General features: G+C 40.7%; 1 protein-coding gene across 1 annotated transcript in view; it reads left to right on the top strand.

Annotated features, from left to right (window-relative positions):
- LOC138752870 (uncharacterized) overlaps nt 1–14,172 on the top strand; it is a 56,011-nt gene extending 41,839 nt beyond the window's left edge. Inside the window, exons 6-7 of the mRNA XM_069915486.1 lie at nt 6,551–6,686; nt 13,970–14,172. The gene's annotated coding sequence lies outside the window, so the exon portion shown is untranslated. The remainder of the gene's footprint in view (nt 1–6,550; nt 6,687–13,969) is intronic.
- The last annotated feature ends 3,121 nt before the right edge of the window (nt 14,173–17,293 follow it).

A 17,293-nucleotide genomic window follows, 5' to 3' on the forward strand; every position in this document is an offset into this window, starting at 1 on the left:
AGTGAGGGGTTCAAGGTCTCATCATGTGGCTGCAAAGATGGTGATAGTTGCAGCAGTTACTGGAGAGATAGTGACTAATGGGGGGGATGAGAGAAGCAGCAACGATGACTGAGGTCAGTATGAGCGAGGTGAGCATGACGTCTACTCGGGAGGGTACTGGAGTGAAGTCAGTTACTATGGCCACAGAGGCTGGGGTTCGGGGACAAAGATTGTTTGTGCTGGCATCCCATCTACCTGTCAAGGACTGGGAGGCTCCTGGCATGGCAGGAAACTAGTAAATGAAGTTAAATAAGGAAGTCTACGGATGCTAGGATCGAGTGCATTATACAATTATGCTGGAGATACTGCAATACAAAAATCTCCAGCACATCTGTATTGCAGTGAATTATGCCTGTTATGAAACTTATTGACATCACGATTCACTTTGATTTCCATGTACTCTGTGAATTTTTTAATCTAAAATGGTGTGAGAAATTGGTGACTTTTTTTGCAATGTGCGGATAGCCCATGGAGCTCTGGGCTTCGGTTTCTCCCACAGTTCGAAGCGTACAGGGAGTTGTAGCTTAGTTGCCTGTAAATTTGGCAGCATTGTTACCATGCTGGATGTCTAAATTTAAAATTTAAATTAAAACTTTTAAAATTTGAAACCAAGATTTTCACTGTGACAATAAGAAAAACTAAACTCTTATCCGTTTGCTCATTGCCCCCTGTCCAGCAGCACTGTTCATAATCCTTGTTGTATTTTTTGGGGGGGAAAGCAATGATGATCAAGTCAAGGTGTGATGTTGATGTGTTTGCTTTTGTCTGCAGTTCTTTTAGCCATTCTCACAGTGTTCTCTCTCTTTGTATTGATTGGTCTGTGGAAAGAAAAGCGATGCTGAGAGGAAGGTTGGTCCTTTTGGGAACTTCCCACGATTGCTATGAAATGCAGTCCATTATAAGTGATCAACACCCTAGGGAAGTCACTTCTCACCTTTTGAGCTTGCTGGTGACAGTTGCTGAGTTAATGCAAAGAAATCTGTCTCTGACACACTTGGGAAAATAAATATTCAATGTCTTCAGGTATATTTTCCCATCTTAATGAAACAGATACGACCCAACATTTGTTCAGTGTCTTTCTGGGACTGGATGCGGATTACAAGTTATTTAAATTTCGGAACAAGGTCCTTTCCATGGCTCTTGTCCTTGTTCATCCCTAGCCAGTGGATACTTTCACTCTGTGGAGGCAATCCTATGAGGAATGAAAGAGGAAATTGTAGAAGCAGGCATAATCTGACATTCAAAAGACATCTGGACAGATTTATGGATAGGAAAGGCTTTGAGGGATATTGACAAAATGCAGGGAGATGGGACTGGCCCAGAATGCCATCTTGGCTGGCATGGATAAGATAGACTGAAGGGTCTGTTCTGCACAGTGCTCTGTGACTCCATGAATGGATTTTATCACATCATTCCTTGATCTACTCCTTCTGCAGCAAGGTGTCCTGTGTAGTCACCATTGTGTTATGACCTCATTATCCTAAGTGGCATTCATCTCCAGCACGACATTCACCATCTTCTACAGCGACCCTGTTCCTGCCTTGTAAAAGGTGCATGCTAACTTGAAGTGATATAGTCTAACTTGGCCTTCATCACTTATCCTACTGGGTCATTCCCTGAGTTGAATTGCGTGAGCACTGGTTGGCTGTAGAAATCAACAAATGCTGGTTGAATAAATATGGATTAACCACGAATCATGATTTCCCCAGACTGTCTCCGAAATATATGACACAGCCCTGAAGAATCGAGCAACCATGTGTATTTACATGTATAACAGAAATCAGTCGTTCTAGTGATAAGAGAGCAGCAACTCTTAAGGATTATTGACCAGAGAAAGTCTGAGGGTAAATGTAAATAGTTAATATATTTTACAACTTTTTTTAAGCATTCACTTGGGGAGGCATTTGTAGCACATCATCTGTTCTCAGAGTTAATCCAACTTAGTTTATTGACTTGGATATCAATGAGATGGAGTCTCAAGATGAGCTTAAGGGATTTAAAACAAAGATGTTCCCATGGTTGGATTGTATTCATCTGAATGTAATTAGACACACGAGGAGTGTTTCTCCTTGTCTGATTAAGTACTGCATGTAAATACCATTAAGAGGTTGTAGGAGAATCGGGGAGAGTTGAAGGGTATGTGAGGAAAGAGTTGTTTAAGGGATGTATATGGGGGAATAGGACTAATGGGCATGGACTTGAAGTTCAAGTTCAACTTCATATTTATTGCCACATATAGCAATGATACTACTTCTATTGTGAGTAGCTCAGTGAGATGTTTGTTGTGGAGTACAGTGAGACACAGAATTACATAGATCAGTTGGTACATAGAAAAGGTGACATAATTTTACAATTGTGTGCATCATTCAGGAATCTGATAATGGTGGGAATGAAACTGTCCCTGAATCTGGTAGTGTGTGAACATATACTCATGAATCTTCTTCCGAGCAGAAGTAGGGTGGTGAAGAGAATATGGCTGAGGTGGGATGTCTTTTAATATGTTGACTGTTTTTCCAAGGCAGTGGGAGTTAATAGATGGAATCTCCAGAGGGGAAGGATTGTGTGAGATGGACTGAGCCTTGCTCACAGCCCTCGGCAGCTTTTTGTGATCTTGGGACGATACAGATGTGCCTTGACATGATACTTTCAATGGTGCATCTGGAGAAGTTAAGGAATGTAAGTGACATAATATATTTCCTCAGGTTCTGATATAATAAAGATACTGGCTTTCTTTCTTCACCTTTATGTTGACATGGGTGGACTAGGAACAGTCACTGGAGATGTTTGGATGAAGGAACTTAAAATGTCTCCTACTCTACCTCACCATCATTGATATGGATCAGGGAGTGAGCTCCACCCCTCTTCTGGAAGTCAATACCATCTTCTTGGTCTTGCTGACATTGAAGTAGAGGTTGTTGTCCTAGCACCAAGTCACTAATTCCTCTTTCTCCCTTCTAAACTTGATTGGCTGAATAGTTTCCTTTTGTGTTATGAATTAAATATGAGAGATGTCATGAATTTGACTAAGTACTCTAAATTGCTAGGTTACAATCAGCTTTTTGCTCCTCTTCTTGCAATTTTGGTAGTTCAATTTTAGCTAGAAACTCATCTATTTTGTCGTCTTCCCTTCGTTCTCAGTTCGGTATAATTGCTCGTAGAATTCCTTGAAGTTTTCATTGATCTCTGTTGGGTTATATGTAATTTGTTTGTTCTTTTTCCTTGATGCCAATACCATTCTTTTAGCTTGTTCTGTTTTAAGCTGCCAAGCTAGTATTTTTGTGTGCTTTTTCTCCGAGCTCATAGTACTTCTGGTTTGTCTTCATTATGTTCATCTCCACCTTGTACGTTTGTAGTGTTTCTTTTTTTTTGTCTGCCAATTCTCTTTGTTGTATCTTCCCTTGTTGCTAATTATTTTTCTGTACTTGCTATTTCCCTTTCCAGCTGTTCTATTTCCCGATTGTCGTCCTCCTTTATCTTAGTTACATAACTTATTATCTGCCTGCTGATGAAAGCTTTCATTGCATCCCTTAATATAAATTTATCTTTCACTGATTCCGTATTTATTTCAAAGTACATTTTAATTTGGTGCTCAATGAATTCTCCAATTCTTAAGGAGCATGGAGTTTAATCTCCATCTATACGTTCTGTTGGGATGTCCTCCAGCTCTTGCTAATAATAGGGGTGAGTGATCCAATAACAATCTAGCTTTATATTCTGTTTTCCTAACTCTCCCTTGGATATGGGCTGACAACAGGAACAGGTCAATCCTTGAGTATGTTTTATGTCTACTTGAATAATGAGTATTCCTTCTCCTTTGGGTGTCGTCTCCTCCATAATATCCATAAGTTTCATTTCCTGCATTGATTTAACCATAAATTTGGCTACTTTGTTCTTTCTGCTAGTCCTTTGTCCAGTTTTATCCATCTTTGAGTCCAAATTAAGGTTAAAGTCCCCTCATATCACCTCCCTGCTGGATCTATTATTTCCTCCTCTATTTTGATTGGTACATTTTTATTGATTGATATAGTTACACCTCTGGCTTTTGAGTTATATGATGTTGCCGTTACGTGCCCTACCCAATCTCTCCTTGATTTCTTGTGATCCACTTCAGTTAGATGTGTTTCCTGCATGAATGCTATATCAATTTTTTCTTTTTTCAGTAAATTTAATAGCCTCTTCCTTTTGATTTGGTTATGTATTCCATTAATAGTTATAGTCATATAGTTCAACATGGCCATTTCATACTTTGTTTACATCTCATTTCTGCTTCCTCACCGCCATCTTTCCCCTATTTCCATTTCTCAGTCTTTTTTTGAACGCACTGTATGACAACATTTCTAAAACATAAAATATTTCCACCATTCCCACATCTAAAATTCCCTTAACCTCAAATGTCCCCCCCCTCTCTGAGTTGCCCCTTGTCCCTTGCCAGGCAACCACAACTCCCCTCTCCATTTGGATTGCGAACCTGCTTGCAAGCGTCAACTGATTTTGCAATGACTGTTATTCTCTCCCACCCAACATCCTCCAGAAAAGACTTTTATCTTCACATTTAACAAAGCTCACCCTCTTTTTCCCCCCCTTACTTCCTTTCTTCCCTTTTCTTTCCCTCCTTTAGTTCTTGTTATATTTTCTTCTTTATATGTAGTTTGTCATCATTCTTTGTTCTTGTTACATCTCTTCATCTTGTCTTGCAGGCGTTCTGTAAATTCTCGTGCTTTCTCCGGATCAGAGAACAGTCCGTTTTGCTGCCCTGGAATAACTATTTTAAGCACAGCTGGATATCTTAACATAAATTTATAGCCTTTCTTCCATAGGATCGATTTTGCTACATTAAACTCCTTCCTCTTCTTCAGGAACTCAAAACTTGTGTTTGAGTAGAAAAAAAAATTTTGACCTTTGTATTCCAGTGGTTTTTTGTCCTTTCTCATTTTATTCATGGCCTTCTCCAATATATTTTCTCTTGTTTATCTCAGGAATTTTACAAAAACAGGTCTTGGTTTTTGTTGTGACTGTGGTTTCGAGGCTAATGTTCTGTGTGCCCTTTCTATTTCCATTCCTTCCTTCATTTCTGGCATTCCCAGGACTTTTGGGATCCATTCTTTTATAAATTCTTTCATATCTTTGCTGCCTTCATCTTCCTTAAGGCCCACTATCTTTGTATTGTTTCGCCTACTATTTTTCCATTATATCCATCTTCTGAGCTAACAACTCCTGTGTTTCTCTAACTTTTTAAATCACTTTCTTCCAATTTTCTTTTTAAGTCATTCACTTCCACATTTACCGCCATTACACATTCTTCCACATTTTCTAATCTTTTCCCTACATCTGTTATGACCAGCTCTATTCCACTCACTTTTTCTTCTGTACTTTTCATTTTTCTTTTTATTTCACTAAATTTCAGTGTCAGCCATTCTCTTAATGCTTTCATATGTTCTTAAAAATTTTTAAATCTATGTAGTGTCCATTCATTTTACATCCTATTCCTCTGTGCAGAGCTTGGTGTTCTTCTTCTTTGTCTGCTCTTGAGTTTGTCTTCTATTTCTTTTCCTTGTATCTGTGTCTCTTCTGACTTTCTTGTTGAGCTGCTTGTCTCAGTTTTTTGGGTATTTTTCCATGGTGTCTTGATGTTGGTCCTCTTCTTCTGGGTTGGTTATCTGTTGTGTCTCTAGTTTCGTTTTTTCATTCTCACCCCTCCCGTTCCTTTCTTTATCTTCCAGCTGGGAGCCCTGCTGTCGTGTCCCTCTCAACTGTTTCACTCCACAGCTGGTTCCCCCCCCCCCCATCTGTGTTGTCTTTGTCGTGTGCATCGTGCACCTCTGTTTGGCTCCGTGAGCCATCTTTGCAGTCCTGCGGTCGGTGAGTCGAGACCTCAGGTAGTGGGCTCCTCTTTCCACGGTGGTTTCCTGCTTTTTCGTGCAGGTAAGGCCTTCACCCCTCTCTTCTGGTGTCTTTCTTTTCTTCCCATTGTTTTTGGATTTTCTTTCTTAGATGCCATTTTTCTCCACAGCTTTTTTTATTTGTGTGTCTGGGTTTTTTTTTCTTTTTTCCTTTTCTGGAGAGGGCTGGTACTCTCCTACTGGCCACTACTCCATCACGTGACTCCTCCCGGATTACAATCAGCCTAATTCAGACCAATCTGTTTGTTGATGATTAAATTACTTGGATATCATGTTTGCTAATGTTTGTCCTGACCATTTATCAAACATCAATCACTTAAGTATGCAAATTGACATGGAGGACATGTGCCGTTATTACTTGAAAATAATGCCTAACTGCCCAGTTAACAAAAGTCAAAGGTGTGCGCAAGAAACAAGGATTGTTAATGTAAATACAGCAGAGGCCTAGATGTTTGTATGATTTATTCAGAACTATTTGTCTTTGTTGTCAAATAGACTACACTCAGTAAATATGAAGCAACACATGATCTACTAAGTCACTGAGGACAATCAGAGAAAGATACATTTTGAAAAAAATTTTTTTTTAGCATGTGAAAAATTTCTCCTTGCAGATCTAGTGAAGCTCTAAAATACATTGCCAGCCTATTTGGACACTCGCAGTCTCCTCCTTCTCTCCTGATTACCTGTACCTTCCTTATGGTCACTTCTGGCACTGACCTGATCGAGCTGTAACATCTACCTCACCAGGTAAGCTGCTAGGTTTATTACTGTTGTGAATTCAGGAAATCAATACAAATTGCCTGCAAATGCAGACATTACTTAATTGGAGGTGAGCCAAGGACACAGAGTATATAATAGCCCGGATAAAATCTGTATGTGAATGAAACAGGCAGGTGACATTTTATATAGATTTAGAAAGATTATGCCCCTTGGAAAATAAAATTGAAAATATTTAAATAATTTAAAAGAAGCACAGGTGAGGTTGAAAGATAGCACAGTGAATTCCAATTGAATCTATCTTTCATGATTTGGCAACCGTCAAAAACAGAACACGGCAAGCTGGAGTATAAAGAAGCAAATCAATTGCACTTCACAGTGAAGTGCCACGTGAACCCAACAGAACACACTGGTCTGCTCTTGCCTTGAGTGCTAGATCTCGTTTTAAGAGCAAGTCTTTGGAGACATTAAGCTTTCAGTGGAAGTGCAGAAAGAAACTTCAAGGTTGACCTTTTCCGATCTTCAGCCTCACAGGGACACAACTGAGAACAAGAACATCCCATGTAATAAGTTTAACATAGAAAATAAATCCCTAGGCAGGGAATTGATCAGGATAATGTGGATTTCAAGGCAGAGGTGATATATTAGAGGCAAATAAAGGCTCCCTCATCAAATTAGGTTTAGAGGAATGCCTTAAAGAAAAAAAGATTGGAGAATCAGAGAGCTTTTTCCATTTTTGTTAAGTTTATGTTGTGTGGCAGATAAAAAAAACCTATTCCAATGTAAAAATTGGAATTTAAAAGTGGAAGCACAGAGGGACCAACTGGCAACATAAATATGTAAGGAAGGTCACAATTGATGCATGAGTGCAGTTTCTTGTAGAAAGAACCCTGGACAACAAGGATTTTGTTGATGTGTGTGGAGCATGCAGGCTGGGAATTGGAATAGATCCACCTCTTGAAACCAAAGCACATTGGAGAATTCAGCAGTGGACAAAGGTAGAAGCAGCAATGTTATGTTGTGGCAGATGGAGACAAATGCGTGTGGAAGGTCAGCATGGGATCAGCTGAGAAATTGAAGCTTTGGACCATCTGCTTGAGTATGAGATGGTATTGTTTTGAATTCGTATTTAGAGATGCATGACTGATAACTGGTGAATGCATGTAAATGTGTTTTATTCTAATTTTTCATTGCAAATTACAAACACTTGTGAAAAATATTATCCATCAGGCCACAAGGTTCTCAAAACTTAGGATGCCCAATGTTCTCTGAGTCCCAGACTCAAAATCACTCTGAATGATATCCTGAGGATCAACAAGGAATTCACATTCTGCTTCCAAAAACCCAACTCCACTTACTCCTACTGTTCTCATCCAATGGAACTCTTCTGCAGACCCGTTCAGAATTGACTAATTTTGGACCTTGCAACCCCTTTCAATTGTGCTTTGGCATAGTGTCCCTTTCCATGGTCTACAATTCACCAATGTGTAGCGTCTAAGCTTCTGATACTAGGCCAATTTAATATAGAGGGGCATGTGATTGATTGTTTCTTGGATCATTCTCCCTTCATGATTGTTTCATTCAAGAACATAATTTTTCTCATGGTCTTGATGGATACATGACCAGGCTTAATAATTTCTGTCTTAGCACTGGTTATCTATATTTGCTATAGAACTCGATCAGAGAAAATGAGGCCATGGTGAAGAATATATTCAGACTGCACATCCTCTTACCTCTTTGCATTGCCTGGCTTCAACCTTGGTATACATTCCATAGTCTGAATTACCAAAGAGGGATACAACTATTCCTGATTCAGAAATCTATGACTAATCAATTCTAGACAACTTACTCCTCCTTCAGTGGACACTGTAGGAAACTCCTGCTGACATTCCCTTAGCATTTTCAGAAAACTTCAGACCATTAGCCATCACTAAATATGACTACAACAAAAGTCTATTCAAACTGACTATATTGCACTTTCTTTTATTCCAAAGACAGCTGTTTTAACTCTCTGAATAACAAAACGTTTTGGAATTTATGGAACATGTTGAGATTGGGGGAAATGGTAAATAATTGCTTTGATCTTTTGGAATTGAGAACTAATCAGTTAGTTACCAGATTATGGTGGGGGGGGGGGGGAAATCATTTGTCTGGACATGGGACCCTTGATGAAAATCAGCAGGCCGGGCAATAACTATTAGTCCTGTAACCTGATCACTAAGTTAGCACCGGACTCAGGCCTGAAACGTTGGTAAAACATCTTTCCCTCCTATGGATGCTGCATTTGCAGACTTCTCTGTTTCACCAGGATATCATTACCCCTTGTTGGGAATCCTAGCATGACAGAGCTCTGCTGTTGAGGTCCAGCAAATGGGTGGAAACACTTTGGCTTCTCACAGGATTTCATAAGGCCAGGCCTTGCATTCCTGGGAGCAGCTGGAACTATTGACTATTCCTGGTTTTATTTAGCCTATTATGTGACAAGGCTTCTCTTTGATTTGAGAAGTATGTAGGAGGCTGGTTTATATCAGCAGTTGATTTGTCAGTTTCCAATATGAGTTTATAGTTTTAGACAAATGATTCCTGGCAGTTCAAACAGCTTTCACCAGTGATATTTAATAATGTACCTGTCAGGTTATACTTTTCAGCTTTCTATGGTACTTGTGTTGGCTTTGACTGCTTTGCCTTTAATTCAGATGATGTGAAGACAACTTTGTACTGTTTCATTGAAAGCACAATCTTTTTTAATTTTGCCAGTGGCTTTGCATTATGGTGAATAGTAAAACAATCGAGGGAGCAAAATTCTGCCAATTTTAAATTGGAGTATTTAGCAGCTCAGGAAGTATCCGTGCAGAGTATGACAGTTAACATTCCAGTTGGACATGAGCCATTAACTCTGGTTCTCTCTCCACAGCTTCTCCCTTACTTGCTGAGTACCTCCAATATTTTTTTTGTTTCAACTGAGGGAGTCCATGAAAGCGTTATGACGGCAAAAAGGAAGAGGAGAGGAGGATTCAAGGCTCAGAAACTAGCTACCATAGTACAACTCACTGAGGAGCAGTACACCAGGAGTCTGATTTATATGGGGATCGACATCATCTTGCAACAAAACTCAAACCCAACTAGGGTATTGATACTACCAATGTTGTCATTATGGAAAGCCATGATCCTGAATTCAGAGAGATACCCCAGGTACTATCAGTGGCATTTCCTAGTATGCTGGGCTCTACTGCTTGTAGCTGACACTTAGGCTTTCTATTCCAACATCATCATCTTTTCAATCGAAGCAACAAAGCCAGAAAAAGTTGTCAGCTTTGACAGGATCTTAGCCCATGACTTCAGACATCCCAGTTCTGAATCAGGTCATGGAGATCATTGGAGAGGTGTGTGACAGCAAACCTTCAGTTGGAGAGGATTCCAAGTCCAGTAGGAACATGATGGAAGTACATGTCATCCATGTCTGAGCCAAAATTTCAAGGAGCTGCATTCCTTTTTCTGGTCTTCAATGCTCTCTACATTTCATACTTTCTTTTTCTTTGGCTTGGCTTCGCGGACGAAGATTTATGGAGGGGGTAAAAAGTCCACGTCAGCTGCAGGCTCGTTTGTGGCTGACAAGTCCGATGCGGGACAGGCAGACACGATTGCAGCGGTTGCAAGGGAAAATTGGTTGGTTGGGGTTGGGTGTTGGGTTTTTCCTCCTTTGCCTTTTGTCAGTGAGGTGGGCTCTGCGGTCTTCTTCAGAGGAGGTTGCTGCCCGCCAAACTGTGAGGCGCCAAGATGCACGGTTTGAGGCGTTATCAGCCCACTGGCGGTGGTCAATGTGGCAGGCACCAAGAGATTTCTTTAGGCAGTCCTTGTACCTTTTCTTTGGTGCACCTCTGTCACGGTGGCCAGTGGAGAGCTCGCCATATAACACGATCTTGGGAAGGCGATGGTCCTCCATTCTGGAGACGTGACCCATCCAGCGCAGCTGGATCTTCAGCAGCGTGGACTCGATGCTGTCGACCTCTGCCATCTCGAGTACTTCGACGTTAGGGGTGTAAGCGCTCCAATGGATGTTGAGGATGGAGCGGAGACAACGCTGGTGGAAGCGTTCTAGGAGCCGTAGGTGGTGCCGGTAGAGGACCCATGATTCGGAGCCGAACAGGAGTGTGGGTATGACAACGGCTCTGTATACGCTTATCTTTGTGAGGTTTTTCAGTTGGTTGTTTTTCCAGACTCTTTTGTGTAGTCTGCAGCAGGTATGGATGGAATCCCCCCAGAAGTCTGGAAGGCTGGCGGCAAAACTCTGAATGCCAAACTGCATGAGTTTTTCAAGCTTTGTTGGGACCAAGGTAAACTGCCTCAGGATCTTCGTGATGCCACCATCATCACCCTGTACAAAAACAAAGGCGAAATCAGACTGCTCAAACTACAGGGGAATCACGTTGCTCTCCATTGCAGGCAAAATCTTCGCTAGGATTCTACTAAATAGAATAATACCTAGTGTCGCCGAGAATATTCTCCCAGAATCACAGTGCGGCTTTCGCGCAAACAGAGGAACCACTGACATGGTCTTTGCCCTCAGACAGTTCCAAGAAAAGTGCAGAGAACAAAACAAAGGACTCTACATCACCTTTGTTGACCTCACCAAAGCCTTCGACACCGTGAGCAAGAAAGGGCTTTGGCAAATACTAGAGCGCATCGGATGTCCCCCAAAGTTCCTCAACATGATTATCCAACTGCACGAAAACCAACAAGGTCGGGTCAGATACAGCAATGAGCTCTCTGAACCCTTCTCCATTAGCAATGGCGTGAAGCAAGGCTGTGTTCTCGCACCAACCCTCTTTTCAATCTTCTTCAGCATGATGCTGAACCAAGCCATGAAAGACCCCAACAATGAAGATGCTGTTTACATCCGGTACTGCACGGATGGCAGTCTCTTCAATCTGAGGCGCCTGCAAGCTCACACCAAGACACAAGAGAAACTTGTCCGTGAACTACTCTTTGCAGATGATGCCGCTTTAGTTGCCCATTCAGAGCCAGCTCTTCAGTGCTTGACGTCCTGCTTTGCGGAAACTGCCAAAATGTTTGGCCTGGAAGTCAGCCTGAAGAAAACTGAGGTCCTCCATCAGCCAGCTCCCCACCATGACTACCAGCCCCCCCACATCTCCATCGGGCACACAAAACTCAAAACGGTCAACCAGTTTACCTATCTCGGCTGCACCATTTCATCAGATTCAAGGATCGACAATGAGATAGACAACAGACTCGCCAAGGCAAATAGCACATTTCATACTACTGAGTATCAAAATAAGTAGTGACCAGCTCTGCCAGGTTCATTAGAACAGAATTTGAAAAAGACTGTATGCAGAGCCACAGTTCAAACCAAACTTGGATTGGCCGCTTCAGGTAGGGCTCTATTTCCTCGAGGTTCAGGAAAGCACCTCGCTGTGTTTTCTTTGTTGTGGACATCTGTTACTCACTCTATAATATTGCCTCTGAAGGAACCAATTGCAGAAATTGATTTGGGAGAAAGGAATTTAGGAAAAGGAGACGCTGATGGAGATGCAAGACAGAATGGGTTGAATAAGCTTACTGGTGCCTGGAAACAACTATTTGAAGGAATGTTAAACTTTACCACAGCATTCTGTTCCCATCACAAGAGGCTAATACCCCTTCGAAAGGGAAATGACTAGAATCTCAACATTCCATTAACCTCTGACCCTCTGTGACTCATTCTCAGAGGCCCGAGACCTAACCACTTGTTCTATGATTGTCTTCATAACAGTCCTTGAATGGGACACTTTCATACCCTGGGTCAATCAGCTGAAATTGTAATGTTCATTTGTAGTCTTCTGTAATAGCCCTTGCCTTCTGCCACAGGGTTAAAATCAGAGTTATACCAAGTTACTTTGGGGTCCTATAATCTTCTGGATATTGATCCAGAAAATGGGTGACATTTGTGTGTCTTCTCTTTTGCTGTAGGATAGAACGTAAATTATTTCAGTGAGATATGTTGAGGATATCAGTGTCACAATTGTGGGCGGATGTTAGCTAAAGTATAGAGTGGTGAAGAAATAATAGAAGTGAATGCCATTGAGAGTATAATGGGAAAAGGTGCTGCGATTGCTAAGGAATTGAGGAGCAAAGGGGGAGAAGCACGTGGAGTTGTTGACAAATACAAAGGGGAGACCTAAATTAGGAGTGCTGCTTTAGGAATCTTGCTGAGATCAGACTTGTAGCATTATTATCAATAGCCATTGATGCCATACATGACCTGGATGATGAGGCGGAAGGATGGGTAAGTAAGGTTGCAGAGGACACAAAGGTTGAAGGAGTTGCGGATGGAGCTGAAAGTTATCGAAGGTTGCAAGAGGATATAGACAGGATGTAAAGTTGGACAGAAAAATGGCAGATGGAGTTCAATTCGGATAAGTGATGCATTTTGAAGGACTAACCAGAAGGCTGAGTACAGGGTTAACGGTCGGTTACTTAAGAGTATGGATGAACAGAGGAACCTTGGGGTTCAAATCCATACATCCCTCCACGTTGCTGCACAGGTTGATAGAATAGTTAAGAAGGCCTACGGGATGCTGGGATTCATTAATAGGGGGTGACGTACCATCAATATCACAAAAGACTGATTGTGTACGATGGAGAAGGTGGAGTCTCAAAAAATCTTATGACTCAGATTCCTACTTTTAGAATTTGAATTTAAGAAGTGTTGGCTATTTATAAATAGAGCTTTGTACAAATTATTTTCAGGCATTTAGTCTAAAGGCGGTGAATGAATATTGTGCATAATTTGTTTTTCATTGTTACTGAGTCACAGGGTCCATCATTCTCAGATTAGACTTTGTGTCAGCTGAATTCCAGAGGTCAATTTGGAGCCCAATGCTCCTAATTGTCACAACTGATTCCAAGCAGGGACTTTCAACACACCTACTATTCCCCAAGTACTCGCCAATTAGTCTGTTGCTGTTCATTCTTTCAATGAGACTGATTGAAACTGTAATTTAGCTCCAATTTATTCTTTAAGCAACTTAAGTCATAGCATTCATTACTAACAAAGCCACCATTGTAGCTTTAGATCTATTTTAATCTGTAATAAGTAAATCTTTGTGCATGCTTGAGCATTAACCATGTCTTTGCTAAGCTCATTAAGCTCGCATCTATCAAGTTTCAATACAATATTTTTCATGCTGCCTAATTTAGCTCAAAATACTTAATTTTGTAAAATGATAAATATCCCTGTACAGGCAGTCAGTTATCCAGCATTACTTCTTATTTATGTCTCAGTTCTAGTATAATCTATTGTTATTGTGTGGCAGCCCTTCACAGCTCCCCCACGGGGCCTCACTAAATGAAAGACGAACGCGACGATCCAGCAGGCTGCACGAGGCCCACAGCGCTGCCTTCCAATTGGCCACAACCAAAAGAGCTTAACTGGCATATCAGGGAAAGTGGATCACAAGCACACCAATCAGTGCTGAGGGTTTTGACCACACCCCTCATCTTGAGAATAAAAGCAGGGCTGTGAGCCCAATAAAGCAGTCAGTGTTAACTACACCCAGCTGAGGTTCATGTCGTTCTTCTTGAGCTAACCTGCATGCACCTATAACTTCTCCTAAGCTATAGGCTTTGCAGAGCCATAGCTTGTAGCAACTAGCTACAATTGCATCTTATGCTCTTATTTATTGGCCTCTACATCTATTTTAAATATTTTCTAATTAAAGTAAGTTTTGTTTAAAAATTCTATAATTAGAATTCATCAATTTTAAACTATTCGTAACTTCCCAGTAACTATCCGAGAACATGGAACAGTACAGCACAGGAGACCCTTCGGTCAATATGTCTGTGCAGAACATGATGCTAAAATTATGCTTCTTGCTATGGTACATATTTTTCATGCATGTAACTAGAAGGTTAATTACCACTCTTGTATCTGCTCCCACTACATCTCCTGGCAAGCCATGCACTTAGATATTGAAAGGGAAATGGCAGATGGCAGCCCAGAATGCTGATAAAAATTCAGTACTCACATCTGCATTCCTCCTCGTGGTAAATAATTTGTGTATTGTGTATTCCATTTGCATTACCTTCCACATTGGAGCTGGCAGCTACAGGCAGCATTTTGCTTTTGATCTCACAACAATTTGTGCCACTCACAGTGCCTTGAATTTGGAATTTAGCGAACAAGGCCCTTTGGCCCATTGCGTATCCTATTGACCATTTCATTTACACTGATCTTACATTAGTCCCAAATTTATTCTCCCCATTTTCTATGGGACATGGGAAGAAAACAGAGCATCCAGAGGAAATAGGGGTCTTGTGAAACAGGAGAAAGTAGATGCTCCATGCAGATGAACTGAGGCATGATGGAGCCAGGTGATCTTACTGAGAACCATGTAGGTATTTTTGTAATAGCTTGGCTATGTGGTCTAAAGATCTCATCAGGATCAAAATGACATGGTTTTCCAACCATCTGATGACAAGAGACATGGAGTTAATTGGTAGAGAACAAAGATTATCACACACACAGATGGTTCAGTCTTTTCAATGTTCACTTGGATTAAATTTCTACTCATCCAGTGCTCGATGTTACATATCCAGAGGTTAGAAATTTGGTTTCTTCACTATTATCAGATTCCAAATGACATTTTTGTCAAATGGTTAAATATTAATGAGGAAAGGAAAGTTTCCATGAATAATTTATTGTAGGATACGAGAATTATTTCTAATGCTTGCTTATAACATTAAAAAAAAGGCCATTTAGCTCAGCTGTTCCTAGATAAATCTCATCTGCTCTATTCATTTCCTAAATTCATCTTTGTTTTTGCATGTCCATTAATACCCCCTGATTCTTAGGCATCCCAAGTACTCCAGGATAATTTGCATTAACCAGCTAACCAGGCAATCAATAATTCTATGGGAAGAAACTGGAGCATCCAGGGAAAGCCATTGTAGTCACCGGGAAAGCTAACAAACACCACATGAACAATACAGGAGGTCAAAATCAAATCCAGGCCATTGGAGTGATGTCACAGAGCTATAAATGTAGTTGTGATAATAATGGCATTTTTAAGTGATCCTGAGGCTACATTTGAATGATTAAGGAATGAATTTGAGTGGTTCTAATGAGGTAAAGAATGAAAGGTAGGTATTGACAGAGGACACTGCAGGGATGTTGAGGAATAGATGGAGAGACATCATGGCATTTTGAGTAGGAAATCATGTTTCGCAAATGTGTTCAAAATGATTGAAGAGGCAACCAAATGTTGATAAAGGCAGATTTTAAACTTTGGCGTTAACTAAGTCTTGCTTAGTTGGCTGATTAACTGGGATTAAGGGTAGGCAAGCCAAATAGAAACAAAACTGGCAGTGGTAGAAGGGTGCTGGTAGATGTTTATTTTTCCAGAATGGAAGCCTATGCTGAAGGGATCTATACTGGGTCCTCTGTTGTTTGTTTGTCATGTATAAAAAGATTCAGGTGACGATGCAAGTAGCATGGTTCACAAATTTGGAGATGACACTAGAATTAATGGTACAGTGGGTCACGAAGTAGGCGATCTAAAATTACAAGATCTAAATAAACTGGGCCAAAGAAGGACAGGTGGAATTGATCTCACGCAAATGTTAAATGTGGCATTGTGGGAAATTAAGGAGGATAAGACTGAGACAATGATAAGGCCCTGGAGGGAGGTGTAGAACAAAGTAACTGAGGGGTACAAGTAAATGGTTTTGTAAAAATGGTGACATGGGTAAAATGGATATGACGAAGGCATTTAGTATGGTTGTCTTCATCATTCAGAGCATAGACTACAGGAGATGTTTCCTAATCTTGCAGCTGTACAAGACCTTGGTGAGACTACACTTCAAGCATTGTGTGCACTTCTGGTCACCTAGCTATAGTAAGGATGTCATCAAGTTGGAATTGAGCAGAAAAAATTCACAAGGATGTTTCCAGAACTGGAGAGCTTATGCTGCATAGTCACTGAATAGGCTGAGCATTCTTTCCCTGGTGCATACGTGACTGAGTGGTGACCTTAGAGGTACAAAAATCATGTTCTTTCTCCCGGGGAGGAAATTTTAAACCCAGTTTAAGGTGAAGGGGAAAAGATTTAAAACTTGCTTTAATGACATTTCTTAGAGGATTGTGGGTAAATGGAACGAGCTGCCAGAGGAAATGATAGGGCACGTTCAACATTTAAGACAATTTGACAAGAACATAGCTAGGAAAGATTTTTAGGCATATAGGTCAAATGGAACAAGTTTAGGTAAGCACCTCTGTCAGAGCAGATGAGTTGAGCTGAAGGGATCCTTTTTGTATTCTATAACTTTATGACTGATTGCTGATGTGTTGTTATCGACATTATCACTGTCACCCAGAATATCAGTAATAATTCTGGTAAGTGATTTTAGTTACTGTACGAGGGCAGAAATCTGATGAAAAGGATCATATTACGGATTTTGAGAAAAATGGGGATGAATCTGAAAATATTTCCATGAGCTATTCCACCATCCTTATAGGATGGCCATATTCCTTTGATCTCTGTCTAGGCTTTAAAAAGGTCTTGACTCTATTTCATAGTGAAGATCTTGTCTTTCATTTAGTTTCCCAGTGAAGACCCAACTAATTTTCCCTCGTGTGCTCA

The sequence above is a fragment of the Narcine bancroftii genome, chromosome 2, assembly GCF_036971445.1.
Source record: "Narcine bancroftii isolate sNarBan1 chromosome 2, sNarBan1.hap1, whole genome shotgun sequence".
NCBI lineage: Eukaryota > Metazoa > Chordata > Chondrichthyes > Torpediniformes > Narcinidae > Narcine > Narcine bancroftii.